A 17,634-nucleotide genomic window follows, 5' to 3' on the forward strand; every position below is an offset into this window, starting at 1 on the left:
ATTTTTTTTAGTTAAACGAATTCAATATGAGAAGTTGGAGCCCCGTTGGACTAGTTTCACTGGAGTATTTTAGAAGTTTTTATACACTGCTGTGTGGGAATGAAGATATTGTATTCGATTTTATTACAATTCGTTGATTGAGAGTCGAGTAATCGGCAAAAATCCGTTTTGCCCTACGTCGGCTACCTTGGAGAGACCCTTAGATGTAATCTAATTGGACTTGAGTTGCTTAGTGATTGACGCAATGTTTGGAAAGCAATGTTTGTTTCCGATTTAATTATGGGAAACATCGACTGCTCCAGCCTTCTCGGACAACTCGATATAAATATCAGACGTAGAACTCTCCGGAAAAACCCTTTTCTTGTCCGCCAGTTTGCTATAACAAATTATGCGAAGAACGGACTTGTATCGAGCATGATTCGTATATTTAATCGTTGTTATACTATATTTGATTTTAATCTGTCTCGTACTACTCTCAGACGCTCATATATAGTATTTTTAAGAACTTGACCTAAGAATGACATTACTTATAATTCGTATGTTTGTATTTAAGTTTGTGAGTGTTAAGTATATTATGTTAGTTTGTAAGTGTACCTTGTATTTAATTATGATTAATTAATGTATGATTTGGATGTAATTATCTGTTGGTACAAAAGATTAGGAGGTTTTATGCCTAATGGAGAGAGAGAGACTTAACACTCCAAATACCAAGCCTCAAAAAAAGTTGGAACGGTAACTTTGAGCAGTCATAGCTCAGCTGTTTTTCAACGAATCTCAACAAATTTTACACCCTCGAATTTTGTGAAATTCGTAGATTGATTCCAAAACTAGCAGACGATGTAGCAGACGATTGGTAAAGGAAAACCAGTGAAAATTTGATTTTTCCCGTTCCAAGTTTTTTTCACGCGCCCAATATGCCCTATCTGCTTTGCAATTTTCTTTCCTTTGGCATAAACGTCGCATAGAAAATATTGAATACTTCAACTTTAACGAGTCATAACTTTTTTGTTAGTCAACCGATCTTCAAAATTTTTTTCACCATCAGAAAGGTACTACTTCCACAAATAAAATGCACTGAAAAAAACTAGAAACAGGGTTGTCTACCCAAAGTTATAATGAAAACTGTAGATAGATGACCTAAGAAAAGATGAGACTTTTTACAATGATCGTAAATATCTCGAAATTCAAAGCGATGACCTATATATTTTTATACATCATTCGATTGCTAGTGATACCAGCTACAATTTTTGCTCAACTACCATTCCTGCACAATCAAAAGAAAACATTAAACAATCGATGAATTTATAAATATATATGAATTTTTCATTTTTTTTTCACATGTTTGTATATAACTCAAAAATTAAAGCGATGACATGTACATTTTTTTGATTCAAAATATTGGAATCATTACCAGAAACAATGTATTGATGATAAAAATTATATATCCGTTCGAAGAATCTCAAAAAAATTGGTACAAATACAGAGAATTTCTATAATTGAGAAAATTTAGCGAAACAAAATCGAATCAAAACTTTTAAATTTTATGAAATATATTTTTTTATTATTTTAGTTGGAAATTTATTATGAACAAAATTTACAAAAAAAACTGAAACTTGGATTTCACAGAAAATCTTAAAAATTTTGGTAAATATACCTAAACTCTAAAAATAATTATGTTTTTGTATTGGACAATTTTTATGCACAACCCAAACGAAATTGACAATTACTCAAATTAGGTTTTTTTGTTTTAGGTTTTCCGTAAAATCTCAAAAAATCGGTACAAGATCGGAAATTTCAAAATTTCAGATATATTTTGCGTTCCAACGTTTCTGCAAATCAAAGTGAAAATATTGGAATCCGTTTTGATTTCATCTGTTTCAAAGAGACGAAGAATTTGCTTTTTATTATTAAAATAAATTTTGTGACAACATAAAAATTTTGAATTATTACAATTGTCTTGTACAATAAGAAGTAGATTGTAAAATTATATGAATTCCATATACTAACCCATGGCAAAAGAAACCAACTACAATTTGAAAAAAAAAATATTGCTTGATTTTTGTTTTACAAGCAATTAAGAACAAAAACATATATCTTCAATTTTTCGCTATCCTAAACGACATCATTTATAATCGATAGAATATTAAAATTTAAATATCAAAAACTTAGAATTATTTCGGAATGTATAGAATTCGAAAATCATTTGAATTTTCTATTAGTATACAATTCAGAAAAAGTAGAATTCCGAATTTAGCACAAAAAATTACACGAAATTAAGTAAAACTTGTTTTATCCACTTAGTTGTGCATCATTACACAATTTTCTCATATCTCTTTTATTCTCATATAAAAAATGTAATTTTCAAACAGTTTTGTTTGATTTTAGAAAAACATGAAAGCTAGTGCATGAACTAGTGTAACCTACAAACTGAAACAGTTCTCAAATCGGTTAGGTCATCTTTGTCAGTGAAGTGAGTTCCAATATTTCAGGTACTTATAAAACTGAAATCACCCCGAATATTGGCTTTGCAGCCGCCTTTGCGATTAGCACCAACCAACCAATCTATTTGCAGCTTACAGTTGTCTTCGTCTCGTAAAACAACCTCTTCGTTTGAATGCTATTTACTGAATGAAACCTTACACCTATGTTATCAGAACTAACTGGCTCAAGTGGCATGTTCCCCTAGTTATTTGGAGATTTGTGCCTTGCCGTTCAACTTCCTGATGGGAAGGGAAGGATAAAAGGAAAATGGAAGGAAATTGGGAATTGGGTGAGGTGGGAAAACAGAACAAAACATAATGAAATAAATCGTCCTGCATCCCCGAAAGGATGCTGAACGATCTGCAGGTACCAAAATGCACGTTTGATAAAACCTCCAACTACCGAGATGCCATAGAGATTTTACAAAAGCGACACCATTCTGCATTCCCAGAAGAATGCAGAACGATTTCTTTCCGAATATGCACTTGAATTAATTTAACACTTTAGAAGACAAAAATACCTTATTTTCATATATAGCTAATAAATGACTTACATGATACGAATATATTTTCTGTCAAATACAAGAAACGGATTTTTTTCGTTTGCCTCAATGTTAGATATAGCAGTTTAAAAATAACCGTTTTTTTTAACTAGTTTTGCTCATAACTTCGGTTCAGAAAACGCTACCTGAATACGCTAGTCATTAAAAAATTGATTTTAACCAACTCTAAAAGATGTTCAAAGACACCTATACGAAAAGAGAAAAATATAAAAGCTAGAGCAAAAAATCTGATATTTTGAGGAACACCCTAAGTTGCTCTTTAAAAATAGTTGTAACACTAAAACCGTTGCAGATACTACTATGGTGTCCTCAGCAAAGCTGCTCGATATAAGTTTTTCAACAATTTTGCCGAAGAATGCAGTCCTCTATCTCAATACATCCGGAAAATAAGTTTTGGATTACCCTAATAATAAGAGCCACCCTAATACCATGTACATCGACATATGGCTTATCTTCACTGATCATTTTTTTTGAAGACATCATAGCTCTAAAGTATAATAAGGTTAAGCCACAAATGTTTTTGTCCCCCTAAATTGTGGATCCGGACCACTGTGCAATGCAATTTAACTCGGAAATTTCAAAATTTCCGATCTTTTACCTATTTTTTGAGATTCTACGGCAAACCTACAACAAAATCAGAATTTTAGTAGTTATCAATTGCGTTTGGGTTGTGCATAAAAATTGTTTAGATCGTTTATCCAATACAAAAATATAACTATTTTTAGAGTTTTAAGTTATTTACAAAAATTTTTAAATTTTTCAGTGAAATCCAAGTTTCAGTTTTTTTTTGTAAATTTTAATTATAATAAATTTCCAACTAAAATAATAAAAAAATATATGTCATAAAATTTAAAAGTTTTGATTCGATTTTGTTTGGCAAAATTTTCCCAATAATAGAAATACTCTGTATTTGTACCAAATTTCTTGAAATTCTTTAAACGGTCATATAATTTAGGTCATCAATACATTGTTTTTTGGTAATGATTCCAATATTCTGAATCAAAAAAATGTACATATCATCGCTTTAATTTTTGAGTTATATACAAACATGTGAAAAAAAAAATGAAAAATTCATATATATTTATAAATTCATCGATTGTTTAATGTTTTCTTTTGATTGTGCAGGAATGGTAGTTGAGCAAAAATTGTAGCTGGTATCACTAGCAATCGAATGATGTATAAAAATATATAGGTCATCGCTTTGAATTTCGAGATATTTACGATCATTGTAAAAAGTCTCATCTTTTCTTAGGTCATCTATCTACAGTTTTCATTATAACTTTGGGTAGACAACCCTTTTTTTAGTTTTTTTCAGCGCATTTTATTTCTGGAAGTATAACCTTTCCAATGGTGAACATATTTTGAAGATCGGTTGACTAACAACAAAGTTATGACTCGGTAAAGTTGAAGTTTTCAATATCCGATTCGCGATGCAGGTGCCGCATGAATGCAGATAGGGCACGTTTTGAGCTTGAAAAAAAACTTGGAACGGGAAAAATCTGATTTTCATTAGTTTTTCCTAAAAGATCGTCAATAATGATATACCTAAAATAATCTACAAACTTCACAAAATTCGAGGGTGAAAAATTTATCGAAATTGGTCAAGTAACAACTGAGCTATGATAGCTCAAAGTTACCGTTCCAACTTTTTTTGAGGCTTGGTGCTTCGCGTAACTTTTTTAGGCTTGGTATTAGGAGTGTTAATAAGTATCAACTCCAGTGGGCTTTTCCCTGTTCCAAATAAATGAATGAATAATCGTGATGCCAACACTGCAAATACAATGAGAATCATGGATGTTAGGTCAGGCACTCTATAATAAACCAGATCTTTTGCCAAATTTTTCAGATTTCACCTGATTTTCAAAATTTCTGCATATAAAATACCAGTTTTTTCAGTTTTAGTTGAATAAATCGTTTGAAATCGTCCAATAAGTAGAACAGTTGCAAATCAGTATCTTTAAAGCAGCGCTAATAAAAGTCATTTGCATTGACTCAAAATAGACGAAAATGACGAAAAATTAATGTCACTCTCAGCTTCGCTTGAAAACTATGAGAACGAAATCCATATCCAAACTATGAGAACGAAATCCATATGACATAAGCGGAACAGTAGTTTCAAAATTGTGTTCTTTCTTTCATTTGCCCTTTCAGTCATTAGCAGTCATGTTTTAGTCACTCTTTATAGCCAAGCATCACTGATTTTCAATACATCGATGAATGAATGAGAATAGAAATTCAGCTGATGCTCCCTGCAGACGCTATTTTGGATTCGTCTTGTCATAGAGGAAAGAGTGACATTGGCAATTATACTCTCTCATTTTTTCAATGAGAAACGAAAATGCTTCGTCTTTCTTCGTTTGTCGGTCATTTACGCATGGCGCAGTAATATATTGAAAATAAGGTTGTTGGAATGGTTTCTTTCATTGAGAATGCGTGACAATTTTAAGCTCTGCTTTAAAGACATTGCGCCACACGGAACGACCGAAATCAGCTCTGCGCCTAATTCGTATTACTGTTTTTGAATTAGTTGATTTTAACAACAAAATTTCCAAAAAAAACTATGAAATTAGTTAAATTGAGAATTTACTTTGCTGAAAAAAACTCTTATTTTTAGAGAATGTGTTTAGTTGGTGAATATAACTGCAAATTGTAGAAGTCAATTCAACCATTTATGTTGGTTGAAAACAACGTTCTATTTCTTAAATTCAACTAAAAAAATAGTTGAATGGAAATGAAGTGTGCCTTAGTTAAGAAATGACAGCACGTTTAATTGGTGAAATCATTTAAAAAAAATAGCCATTTCAACAAATATTTTATTATTATTAAGGGAACGAGAATTAAAAAATCTAAATTAGCAAAAGTAACATTTTTTTAGTTGTCTCAAAAAATAACTAACTGAAATCAGAAAAATAACTGATTTTTCGCCAAAATGCTGATTTCGGTATTCCCGTGCACAGGGTAATTATTAAGTTGAGTTTTATGTCTGTGGTTTTGCCTTTCTCATATAGAAAGGTTATGCAATCACTGTGAAAAACGACTTTTGAACCGAGGCACGGAGGGCCGAGTGTCTATACCATTCGACTCAGTTCGTCCAGTACGCAAAATGTCTGTGTGTGTATGTGTGTGTGTGTGTGTGTGTGTGTGTGTGTGTGTGTATGTGTGTGTGTGTGTATGTGCGTATGTGTGCATGTAATGTGTTTTTTGTTCACTAACTTTTCTCGGAGATGGCAGAACCGATTTTCACAAACTTAGATTCAAATGAAAGGTCTTGAGGTCCCATAAAAAATTCCTGAATATTATTTGGATCCGACTTCCGGTTCGGGAGTTATGGGGTAAAATGTGCAGAATAAAGAAAATATGTGTTCTAACTTTTCTCATAGATGGCGCGACCGATTTTCACAAACTTAGGTTTAAATGAAAGGTCCTGTGGTCCCATGTGTAATTCCTGAATTTCATGCGGATCCGACTTCCGGATCCGGAAATATAGGGTAAAGTGTTTCAAAAATTGTATACCATCACTTAAAATGGGGAAAACCTTAAAAAAAATTCTAAATCGACCTCAAATCTTTTCCAATTGATAGTTTTTATCAGTAGACGGTCAAACAAACCGATTTCGGTTATTCTTTTAAGAATCGAAGAAAATTATTTTGAAGAATACCAGAGTATTATATATGATGGTATGATTGATATGAGAAAGGCATCATTACACCACTAGCTGGATTAAAACAGGTTTTTCGAGTTGCTATAGACGTGGTCTTAATTTACTGACAAGTCGGAGATGAGGCGTACAGGAAAAAATCAGTATAGAATTTTCATTACGACCTAAGTGCAAATGGCAAATTCTCATTGTTTAGTTTTTCTTTCCATTATCACGGTACTCTTAGCAACCCGTCTCGCAAACTGTTTGCAGAGAACAATAACTAAAACTATCTTCTTTTAAACAATACTGAAAAAATTATCGATAAATATAGGACTAATCCGTAATAATTGAAAGAGTAAGTAAACAAAGAGGATTTGTCATTTGCACGTAGTTTGCAATGAAAAATATATACAGAAATGGAAATCAGATTTAATTTTTAGCACTTGGCATCCCTGGCTCTGTGGCATTTCAAAAATCTGTTAACTTGACATCACTGATGAGAATGGCCCTGTGGTGAAGAGCTGAACACGGAACCACAAAACTATCTAATGTTGAGTACTCTCCACCTGATTCCGGAGTTCCGTTCAATAACTTAATTTTAGGTAGTGGAAAGTATTATAAATCGTCCCTGCTGGCCAAAATGCACCACTTCCTTTTTTAAATATTCAAGACTTTTCTACACAAAATTTTTATCTTTTCGTAAGATCTTTCTGCTATGCAAGTTTGACAGTCGTCATTTGCTGAAAAATATGAAAAAAAACGGAAAATATCATTAGGCAACGTTTCAATGTAAGGTTTTGCTTCGAATAAATAAGCATTTTAACCGTGTAAAACGTCTAATGATTGGTTGCTATTTAGTAATTAACTTTTAGCAGTGCTAATTTCTCTATTTACAGTATAAAAATCCAGAGAAACAAAGCCATTTCCTACGTTCTCGAAGAAAATATAGCAGTACATTTAAAAATATCTCAATATTTCCATAAGGGTGGCATATTATAACACTTTACCCTAAGTAGTGGGCCTATGTAAAAATATATTGAAATGTGAGTTACATCTACTCAACGGTTGTGTTCATTTTGATTTATTGACTCTCACTGTTCAGTGGTTTTGCTCTTTGTGTTTTGACAAAAATAGAGAGACCGAATGGAATAAAAGTTTCAAAACAACTCAAAATCCATTCAGTAAAAAGCATTCAAGCAAAAAGGTTGTGTTCAATTATTACTGGCTCGTGAGTTAACGGCGGCTACCGAGACGAAACAACTCTGGCTACAGGTAAAAAAATCTGTGAGAGCCAATCGCAACTGAGACACAGTCGTGCGGAAATGTAGGGGTGCATAGGTACCAGAATTTGTACGGGGCAATTTAATTTTTGTCGTGAATATGACTTACTTTACTATGGGGTGCCTTTTCAAAATTTACCCTCTGAGAGAGTGATAAGTTTTTGATCTTGAATATCTCTTGTTGTATCTAACGAATCAACATAATTTTTGCTACATGCCATCGGATATATGATCACAATTTTATGATCAAATTTTCAGTTTTGTGACATAATCTCAAATAATTCAAAATTACACTTTCCTGAAATGTTTGGTATAAACGAGTATCAAAGAGGATAATTCACAAGGCGCGTTTGCATTTCTCGTATTTTTAAAGCTCACAGCTCAGTGATCTGTGGAAGGATTTATATAATCTAACTACCAATAGAATCGAAATTTTTCAACTTAAACGTGTATAGCAACAGCATTGAAGTATTTTAATAGTACACTATTAAAAAACCTGTCTCATTTGACCCATGTCAACACCAGCCAATCAGAACGCGTTCTGAGGAAGAGAGCAAAATATCTGCTGCTGTACAACAAGTAGTTCTAGAAAAATGTTCCGAACAGTGTTTAATATCGTAGTGAGTTCCACAATTTGGTTCTTCTGAAAGGCACGAATGAATCCCGTACAGCATCCTGATAGTTTCATTCAATGAAATGCAAATCCGAAATGAAACAATGGAAATTTAAATTCTGTATGGGGCTATTTTTATAGCCGTTAGGACCGCCCATTAGTGAAAAAGCTACAAACGAAATCACGTAAAAAGAAACCTCTTAACAAAAATTGGGTCAGTTTTGATTCTATCTCCACTGCGAGCAGATGTATTGTGTGTCGTTTGCAAAGCTAGTTTCGCTAGTTTGCATTGGTTAAAAAAAAACAACGAAAAGAGGACAACGGGGGGGAGCATCACACAAAATCAGCCGTTCCAAAGGCTAATGGCATTTAAAAGTTTTCTAAAGAACTATTAGGATTTCTTCCTCGCAAATCGAAGGTAAATAACAGTTCGGCTGAAAAGTTCGTATCGTTTAATAGAAACACACATTTTTTTGCCAAAATTCGTTTTTATTATTCAACATAATTGCCATCAGAGGCGATACAGCGATTATAGCGATCTTCCAACTTTCCGATACCATTTTTGTAGTACGATTTGTCCTTTGCCTCAAAATAGGCCTCAGTTTCAGCGATTACCTCTTCATTGCTTCTAAATTTTTTACCAGCGAGCATTCTCTTGAGGTCTGAGAACAGGAAAAAGTCACTGGGGGCCAAATCTGGAGAATACGGTGGATGAGGGAGCAATTCGAAGCCCAATTCGTTCAATTTCAGCATGGTTTTCATCGACTTGTGACACGGTGCATTGTCTTGATGAAACAAAACTTTTTTCTTCTTCAAATGAGGCCGTTTTTTTTAAATTTCGTCCTTCAAACGCTCTAATAACGCTATATAATAGTCACTGTTGATGGTTTTTCCCTTTTCAAGATAGTCGATGAAAATTATACCATGCGAATCCCAAAGTACAGAGGCCATAACCTTACCGGCCGATTGTTGAGTCTTTCCACGCTTTGGGTTCGGTTCATCGCGTGCAGTCCACTCAGCTGACTTTCGATTGGACTCCGGAGTGAAGTAATGGAGCCATGTTTTGTCCGTTGTTATATATCGACAAAAAAAATCGGTTTTATTTCGATATAACAGCTCCAAACACTGCTCATCAATTCGTTGTTGTTTTTGATCGATTGTGAGCTCACGCGGCACCCATTTTGCACAAAGCTTTCTCGTATCCAAATATTCGTGAATAATATGTCCAACACGTTCCTCTGATATCTTTAGGGTGTCAGCTATCTCGACCAACTTCACTTTACGGTCATTGAAAATCATTTTGTGGATTTTTTCACGTTTTCATCGGTAACAGCCTCTTTTGGACGTCCACTGCGTTCATCGTCTTCGGTGCTCATATGACCAGTACGAAATTTTGCAAACCACTTACGAATTGTTGCTTCGCCCGGTACGGAGTCTGGATAACATTCATCAAGCCATTTTTTGGTATCGGCGGCACTTTTTTTTCATCAAAAAGTAGTGTTTCATCAACACACGAAATTCCTTTTTTTCCATTTTTTTCACAATAACAAAAGTAGCTTCACTCAAAATGCAATATCTCACAAACTAATAATCAGACAGCTGTCAAATTTATACACGTATCTTTTGAAGGTTGGTACTAACTGAAAATGGTATGGATTTGATTCTAGTGGCGCCCTCTCATAGAAACGATACGAACTTTTCAGCCGATCTGTTATCCTCAGTTTTGTGCAAATTTAGAACAGTTTGATTAGATTTGTGCACTTTTCGCTGTGTGAAATTCTCAGTAATCAAGATCAAGTTAAGCCTTCTTTGTTTTTGCGAAAAATGTGGAAAAGGGGAATGCTTGCATAATTCATACAATTGACCAACTAATTGATATTCGGAAGTGTTAAGGAACATGTCAGTTGTTTTCGTATTCACGACATCCAGTTATGTCTCTGACATTACCCACCCGCTTTTTACTATAACTGAAATTCAACTATTCTTAAGTTTCATTTTGATATTATTAATTTGAAATTTGATGTAATGGATAACTTCGAAGAAATTCTAGCATAAGCTTCAATACTCCCAGGACTACGCAGAGGATACTTCAGGGCCATGGACAGTCTATTTTCGGCTCAAAATAAAGTAATTTAATTTGATGCAAAAACAATAATTCAGTGGGTTCCATTTCACACCCACCAACAAGATTACTGAAACTTTTGGAAATTTTAGAATGGATTTTCGCCGCATTGAATATTTCTGAACCTCTAAAGACCCTCATAACGGCATTCCTCCCAATAGCTAGAACTTTTTTGAAGCAGTTATCAGCTCAATGGCCAGTTTTATTGAATAGTCAAAAATGTGATGTATCTGCTTTGTGCGAAACCTAGCCTACATCAAACATAGCTTGATATTCTAATGGTTTTTTATACTATACGTCTCGATAGAGACTCTCCGTATGGCGCTATATATTCCTCCAAGAGCTCAAGTTGAACAGCGACAGCCTAACGAAATGGTATAAGCCCTTCCTGCTACACGATTGATTCTGGGAGATTTTAATTCGCACGGATATATAATGTTTGCGACAATTTTAACATGACAGTATTAAATATGGGTAGTAAACACGGATTCCAAGACCTCCTGAACGTCCAAGTGCATTAGATTTATCTGTTTCCACGACATCAATTCGACTAGATATCATCTGGAAAATATTGCCTGATTTACAACAAATGCAGTGCTAATTCAGTTAATATTCCATATGATTTGACCAAAAATATTGACTGGATTAAATACCAAAGTAGTATCTCCAGTATTTTAAATTCAATGGAAGAGCTCCCCCACTTGAAGAATATGACTTCCTCGTTTGATTGATCTTGGAGCCGGCAGAACAATCCCAAACTAAACGTTTTCCTGGGCCACTAACTAACAGGAGGCCTTCCTACCCTTGGTGGAAGAGATAGTCTGAGCGCCATTGAAGCCATTCGCTCAAACGCTGCTGGCAAAAATGAACCGATCTTCTTGGGCAAAATAAAACAGTGCCTGAACGACATATTGAACAATAATTATCAAATCTCTATAGTTTGGGTCCCAGCTCGTTGTTCCATTCCAGGCAATTCCACGTTTCCAGGGATTTTAAAGAAAAATGAAGCTGCAATCGAAATTTACAACATCTGTACAAATCTATGGATACCTAGCAGACCTGTTTAGAACCATCAGCGATTTGCACACTCAGAAAAAAAAACCCGGGCTAATGCTGTACCAATGAGTCCATTCGGGATTAAACGCCATAACAAAATATATATTTTGCTAACCAAACTCAAAATTGAATGCTGATAGAAATACCTAATGCAACTGCGCGGCTCATTTTCACACCAACATTTGTTAATTTTGGAAAGGTGGATGCAGCGGAACCGGAGACTAAAGCTAACAGCCAACAGTGGAAACAATTCGACTTCAGTGGATGCAAATGCATACATCGTTTTCGACATCCAAACGGAGCAGTTTTCATTACGCAGTCACCCACTCGAACACCATTCCACTGCCATCCACTGTTCAGTGTCCTCAAAACCGGTTCATTTCAATTAGTTTTATTAATTAGTTTATGTAACTGCATATTGAAAACTGGCAGAAACATGTTGTAGTTAGGCTAATGTGGTAGCGGGACTGCAATTGCGATTGAACATTATCCTGAAAGCTGCGCACTTTTGGGATATTGATAACAAGTTGCCATTAGGTGTTGAATGGATGGCGTAGGTGGAGGCGCATGGTGTTGTGTCAATATGTGTTCAAATGCATATTTGGGGGGGGGGGGAGCGAGAAGGCGAGGTGTGATCATTAGCAAAAATTAATGTTCCGCTGGAGGATTGAATAGTCGCAAGGATCCGGCGCCCGGTCGGTTTTCACCTGGACGCGAATCCCGCATTGCAACCGACCTCGCAACCGAAGATGCTGTGTGCAACGGCTTGAGACTGCGCTGCCACTGAGATTAGAAGACAGCGCAGTTGATGTGATTGCAACTTGGAGCTCGGTACGGAGCATGATCTTCGACGGTGTAGCGCTTCCCTAGCACTGGGCCATCCCGACATAGCTGCTAATCGAAACCGCACTCGACATCATCATTCATTCTGGTGCGGTTTGAGGGTTATTTTTAGCTGAACGCTACTCAGGAGATAATTTTCACACATCGACTGAGAAAGTGCTATTTTGGATTTTGTTTGTTAAACATTGGTGCCTATCGCAGTGTGAGATTCCACTGAGTGATGGATCCTGTTCTCTGTTTGGCACTTCTCACAGTCTGATTTTATCAGTTAATGAAAACTTTAGTTTTCAATCACTTTTTTTTGTGTGAGAACAAATATATTTTATTTTCTATTCAGGCACAAATTTTGGGTTCCCTCTCTAGAATTATGCAACAATTCTCATCAAACATATATGAAAACATTTTGTTTTCGGTTGAAGTTTGTTCGAATTGATTCTTACATTTATCTACGAACACCTTTCTAAATGAGTAATTGTTTGGCTTTGTTCTGTCGTGAAGTAAATTTTACTTGTTTTATTATCCGTTAGTTTACAAAGCAGGTCGTTACAAATGGTATGACTTTCCATGCTATTTGTGGTATAGTTAAGCTTTTATGAACCTATGGAATATCGAGGACCAGTTCTCAGGAACCGCGATTCGATTGTTATGTTGTATCTTTGTGTCGTTACTTTTCATAAAAACTGTCCCAGAAAGTATGTATGCAACCAAAACCCGCTGCCATTTCGCAATGGTTTAGAATCTGTCAATTTTTATGGCTGCGTCCTGTTGTTTACACTCTTCTCTAACCACTTGTGCAGTTGTTTATTCGTTTTCATTAATTTGTTTCGAGATGCGTGGACTTTCAGCAGAACAACGTCGAAAAATTGTGTACAAATGGTGGATAAACCGAAAACGGGTCGAAAAAAGATCCTGCTAACCCTTAGTTGGATAAACGTATACTCGAGCAAAAGAAGAAGGTTTCAGTTCGGGATGTGGCCAAAAAAGTGGGCACTTCGTTTGAATCTTCGAACCTATATAAAGAAGAAACAACCAAAACATAGTCCGAAACAAGAAGCATCGATCAGGCCGAGGGTTCGAAAGCTGTACAATACGATTCTTGCTGGAAATTTGAACTGTATAAACATGGACGACGAAACCTACGTAAAAACTCGATTACAAATCCTTGCGGGACCACAATATTATTCGGTGCGAGAAGGGCAAGTGTTAAACCAGTCCGAGACATCGATTGAAGTAGAAAAATTTGGTAAGAAAGCTATGGTCTGGCAAGTAATTTGTAGCTGCGGTAAGATTTCGAAACCCTTCATCACCACTGCTTCATTGAACAGCGAAATATACATCAAGGAATGTTCACAAAAACTACTTCTACCCATGATTCGAAGCCACAAGGATCCTGTTGTCTTCTGGCAAGATTGCTTCTTGCCACTACTCGAAATCAACGGTAGAATGGCAGAGATGGCATTTCACCAGAGTGATACACGCTGGAGTCAGATTCTTGTCCACACCGAGGATGCAAAAACCGAAGCACCGCACAAAGAGGAAAGCGCACTTCTTCTCAGTGTCGAATAGACAGCATTTGAGTGTGTGCTTGTGGTTAAAGTAGCTGGCGCGAGTGAAACACATTCTCTTCGCATGAATCGCTCACACGCGCTCTCGTCTAAATACACCCAAGTGACCACTGGCGCGTGATGGTGAGCGAACACTTCTGTGAACTTCAATTAATAGAGAGTAAATCTGGCCTTGCTATGAAAAATTTGCAAGGAAAACCGAAAATTTTACGATGAATTGTTTTATTTTGCTGATTTTGCGTGTCCACGCTTCTTCTACGCAAACCATACAGCAGAGTGCTCACCGGCATGTACACCTCTGTGAAAGTATCTGCATCCACCTCAGAGAATTTATTAGCTAATGCTCTAGCACTTTGGTGCGATTCAGTGGAAGAGGAAGTGGAAAAGGAAATAAACAAACGCACTCATGATGCGTGCACACTTTATACAACAGCGGTGTATTAATGTGAAAGAGAAGAGCTCTCGTTGAAGTTGTCAGTGCGAGGGGAGAAATTTTGCTTGCTCTTCGTCACACAGAGGAGATAGACATCTCTGTAGAATGGTATACTACCAAAAATGTCACTTTCGTCCCAAAAGACATGAATCCACCAAATTGCCCACAACTTCGACCAATTGAGGATTTTTGGGCATTAACGAAGGCACATCTTAGGAAACATGTCTTGGCAGCCGAAACCATTCAACAGTTCGAAAAAGATTGGAAAAAAGTGTCAAAACTTGAGGAACGTTCGCAAGGAGGTGCGCCAGCTAGTCTACAATGGCAAAGTAGCAAATTTTGAGAAAAATATTCTCTTGTTGTAGTTCAATATTATCAGTATATCGAATAAAATTTTAATATCTAACACTTGTGAATTATTTACAGTGAAATCAAAGTGCGTCCATACTTTCTGGGACAGCCCATCACTCAATAAGTTGTGTAACTAACGAATTTTGTTTTTGGTCTCAAGTAGGTTTCACATTCAGCAATTGCATCTTCAATTGAGTTGAATTCTTTACCGGCGAGCATTTTTATTTTGAGATCAACGAATCGCCAGTAGTCACTGGGGGCCAGATTTGGACTATACGGCGGATAAGGAGTCGATTCGAAGTGTAGTTCGTTCAATTTAACCATCGTTTCCACAGACTTGTGAATCGATGCATTGTCTTGGTAAAACAGTGTTCTGCGTGTCTCTACAGAAATGCTGGAAAGAAATACCGGGTCATGTATGAGACACGATCGATCATGATGACAGTAAGAATGCAACTGCAAAACTCTCTCATCAACAGATTTAAATTTGAAAAATAGGCAAATAATTAAGAAACATTATCTAATATTCTAAAGCTAGTTTGAGGAAGTTGGAACCTTCAGTTTCCAATGTATCACCGTCAAGTACGTTCAAGAAGTATTCATAATAATATTTATAACAAACTTTTTTTTAATAAAAGCTGGTCCTTTTGGAAGAGAAAGCCTGACAAAATATGGTATCATCTAATTAAATTAAGATCTTGATGCCCTACACAGACGTAAAGTTTAACTCTACCTGTTGTTTTCTACTCAGTTGACGGTTTTAAACCATGTATTTCGAGTGTATTCAAATAGAACTGTGAAAACTGATATTCCATGCAGGGCCGGTGAAACATGTTAAACTCAGGTGGGTAATTTTTCATACTGCGAAGAACGACCCACTATTTCGAAGTATTTCTCTATTCTGATGGAAATGATATTTATCCCTAAAAAGAACAAACAAGAACATTTAACATCAATAGCACCACGAACACTGAATCTATCGACATATAAGTGACGTTACTAATTCATTTATGAAAAATGGAAATAAATGTTTAAAGGGAAAAAACGCGCAAGCCGCTATAGCTTGAGAAGTGTTTCCCCCACTAGGATCCATTAAAAATGAATGTTTGTGGTATTCAGATTTTGAACGTGGCTAAATGAAGCAGTCAACCTTGAAAAATTAAGCAAGTTTTGATAATCGTGATGTATGAACGCAAAAGCAAAGTTCGTGAGATTAGATATGCTGAGATCGTTAGCACATGAACTGGAAGTCCTTTTACGATCTTGTACGAAAATTTGAGTATAAAAAAACGTCACCAAACGGATCTCGAACACGGCCGCTCATAAGCAACAAAAGTCTGCCGTAATAAAATGGAATGCGTTGGTATGGAACAATGGACGAAACATGGATCCACTATTTTTAACCGGAGTCATACCAACATTCAGACTGGGAAAGCCATCTGAACACGTAACAGGTAGCTGGAACAATCATGACATAAGTTTTTCAGATGTTCGAGGTATAATTAACATCGACTATCTTGAACAGGACAGTACCATCAAAAGTGATTCACCGTTAACCAAGACAATGCACCGTGCCATAGGTCAACGAAAACAATGAAAAAATTAAACGAGTTGGGTTGCGATCTGTTTCCTCATCCACCTTGTTCAAAATTACCTAGCCCCAGCGATTGCTTGTCCTTGCGGATCAGAGAAAGACACGCCAGCGAAAAATTTTTGGCTCGAATAAGACAGTCATCGCCGCAAAGGAAGCCGATGTTTAGACCAGTGACAAACCATTTTATAAGGATGATATTGAAAAATTATGAAAAGTGCGTATGTTTTTCTGGTTAGTTCCTGGACTGTTTGAACGACGTGTTAGCAACTTTTACTTCTTTCCTGAACCACACAGAGTTCAACTTTATTCGATACAGAATCTTGGTTTGTATGAGTGATTTTCTTAAAAACGAACACACTCTTTGAAACGCAGAAATTTAATGGAAACCGTGAACTTGTATGTATTTGTTAGAAGAAACCATGACCAAGATTTTCGTTACAAACTGAAGTTTCGATCACCAATTATCTGAAACATGATTTTATAGATATAGATTCATCTACTTCAATCGAAGTGTAGAAATATTTTTAATGCAGTTCATGTAATGATATGGAAAATTGATTAAAAATGATGGAGATATAGATGTTCAAAACCTGAGCACTGTTTGTACTGTTCTCAGTATTTTGAATTTGCACACAACGGTATAGAAAGCAAAAACGTAGTCATCTGCTCGATTCTTTCGATCCCCGTCCCAGTCTACCATCTTTATTGGAACTAACAAGATCCTTTTTATTATCACTAACATTTTCGTTCTCCTTTCCCCCGTCTTTTCACCATTTCGATGGCAACTAATTAGATCTCTGTCGTATTTAGACAGGCTGTTCCCACATCCCCTTTTTACCTCGTTTTCCACAATATTTACTTCTCTTTCATTCTCTTCAGTAACATCACCATCACCGACAACGAAGAACCGCACCAGTCGATGACAAGGCTGCGGGCCACCCGCCGAGTCTTCGTAGCCTGATGACTTTTCCCGCGGAACCACACGGACTGAAAGATGCGGCCAAAATAGATATTTACCAACGCCATCTGGAAGACTCTCATGCTGTATTCAATTCACCGGCCACTGCTGATCGTCACCAGAAAGTTGAATTTTC

At 36.0% G+C, this 17,634-nt stretch overlaps 1 protein-coding gene across 1 annotated transcript in view; it reads right to left on the reverse strand.

The window, feature by feature from the left end:
* Positions 1 to 17,634, reverse strand: part of LOC131439494 (matrix metalloproteinase-2-like) — a 264,482-nt gene that overhangs the window by 179,145 nt on the left and 67,703 nt on the right. The gene's annotated exons all lie outside the window — the stretch shown is intronic.

Source organism: Malaya genurostris, chromosome 3 (genome assembly GCF_030247185.1).
Source record: "Malaya genurostris strain Urasoe2022 chromosome 3, Malgen_1.1, whole genome shotgun sequence".
NCBI classification, from domain to species: Eukaryota; Metazoa; Arthropoda; class Insecta; order Diptera; family Culicidae; genus Malaya; species Malaya genurostris.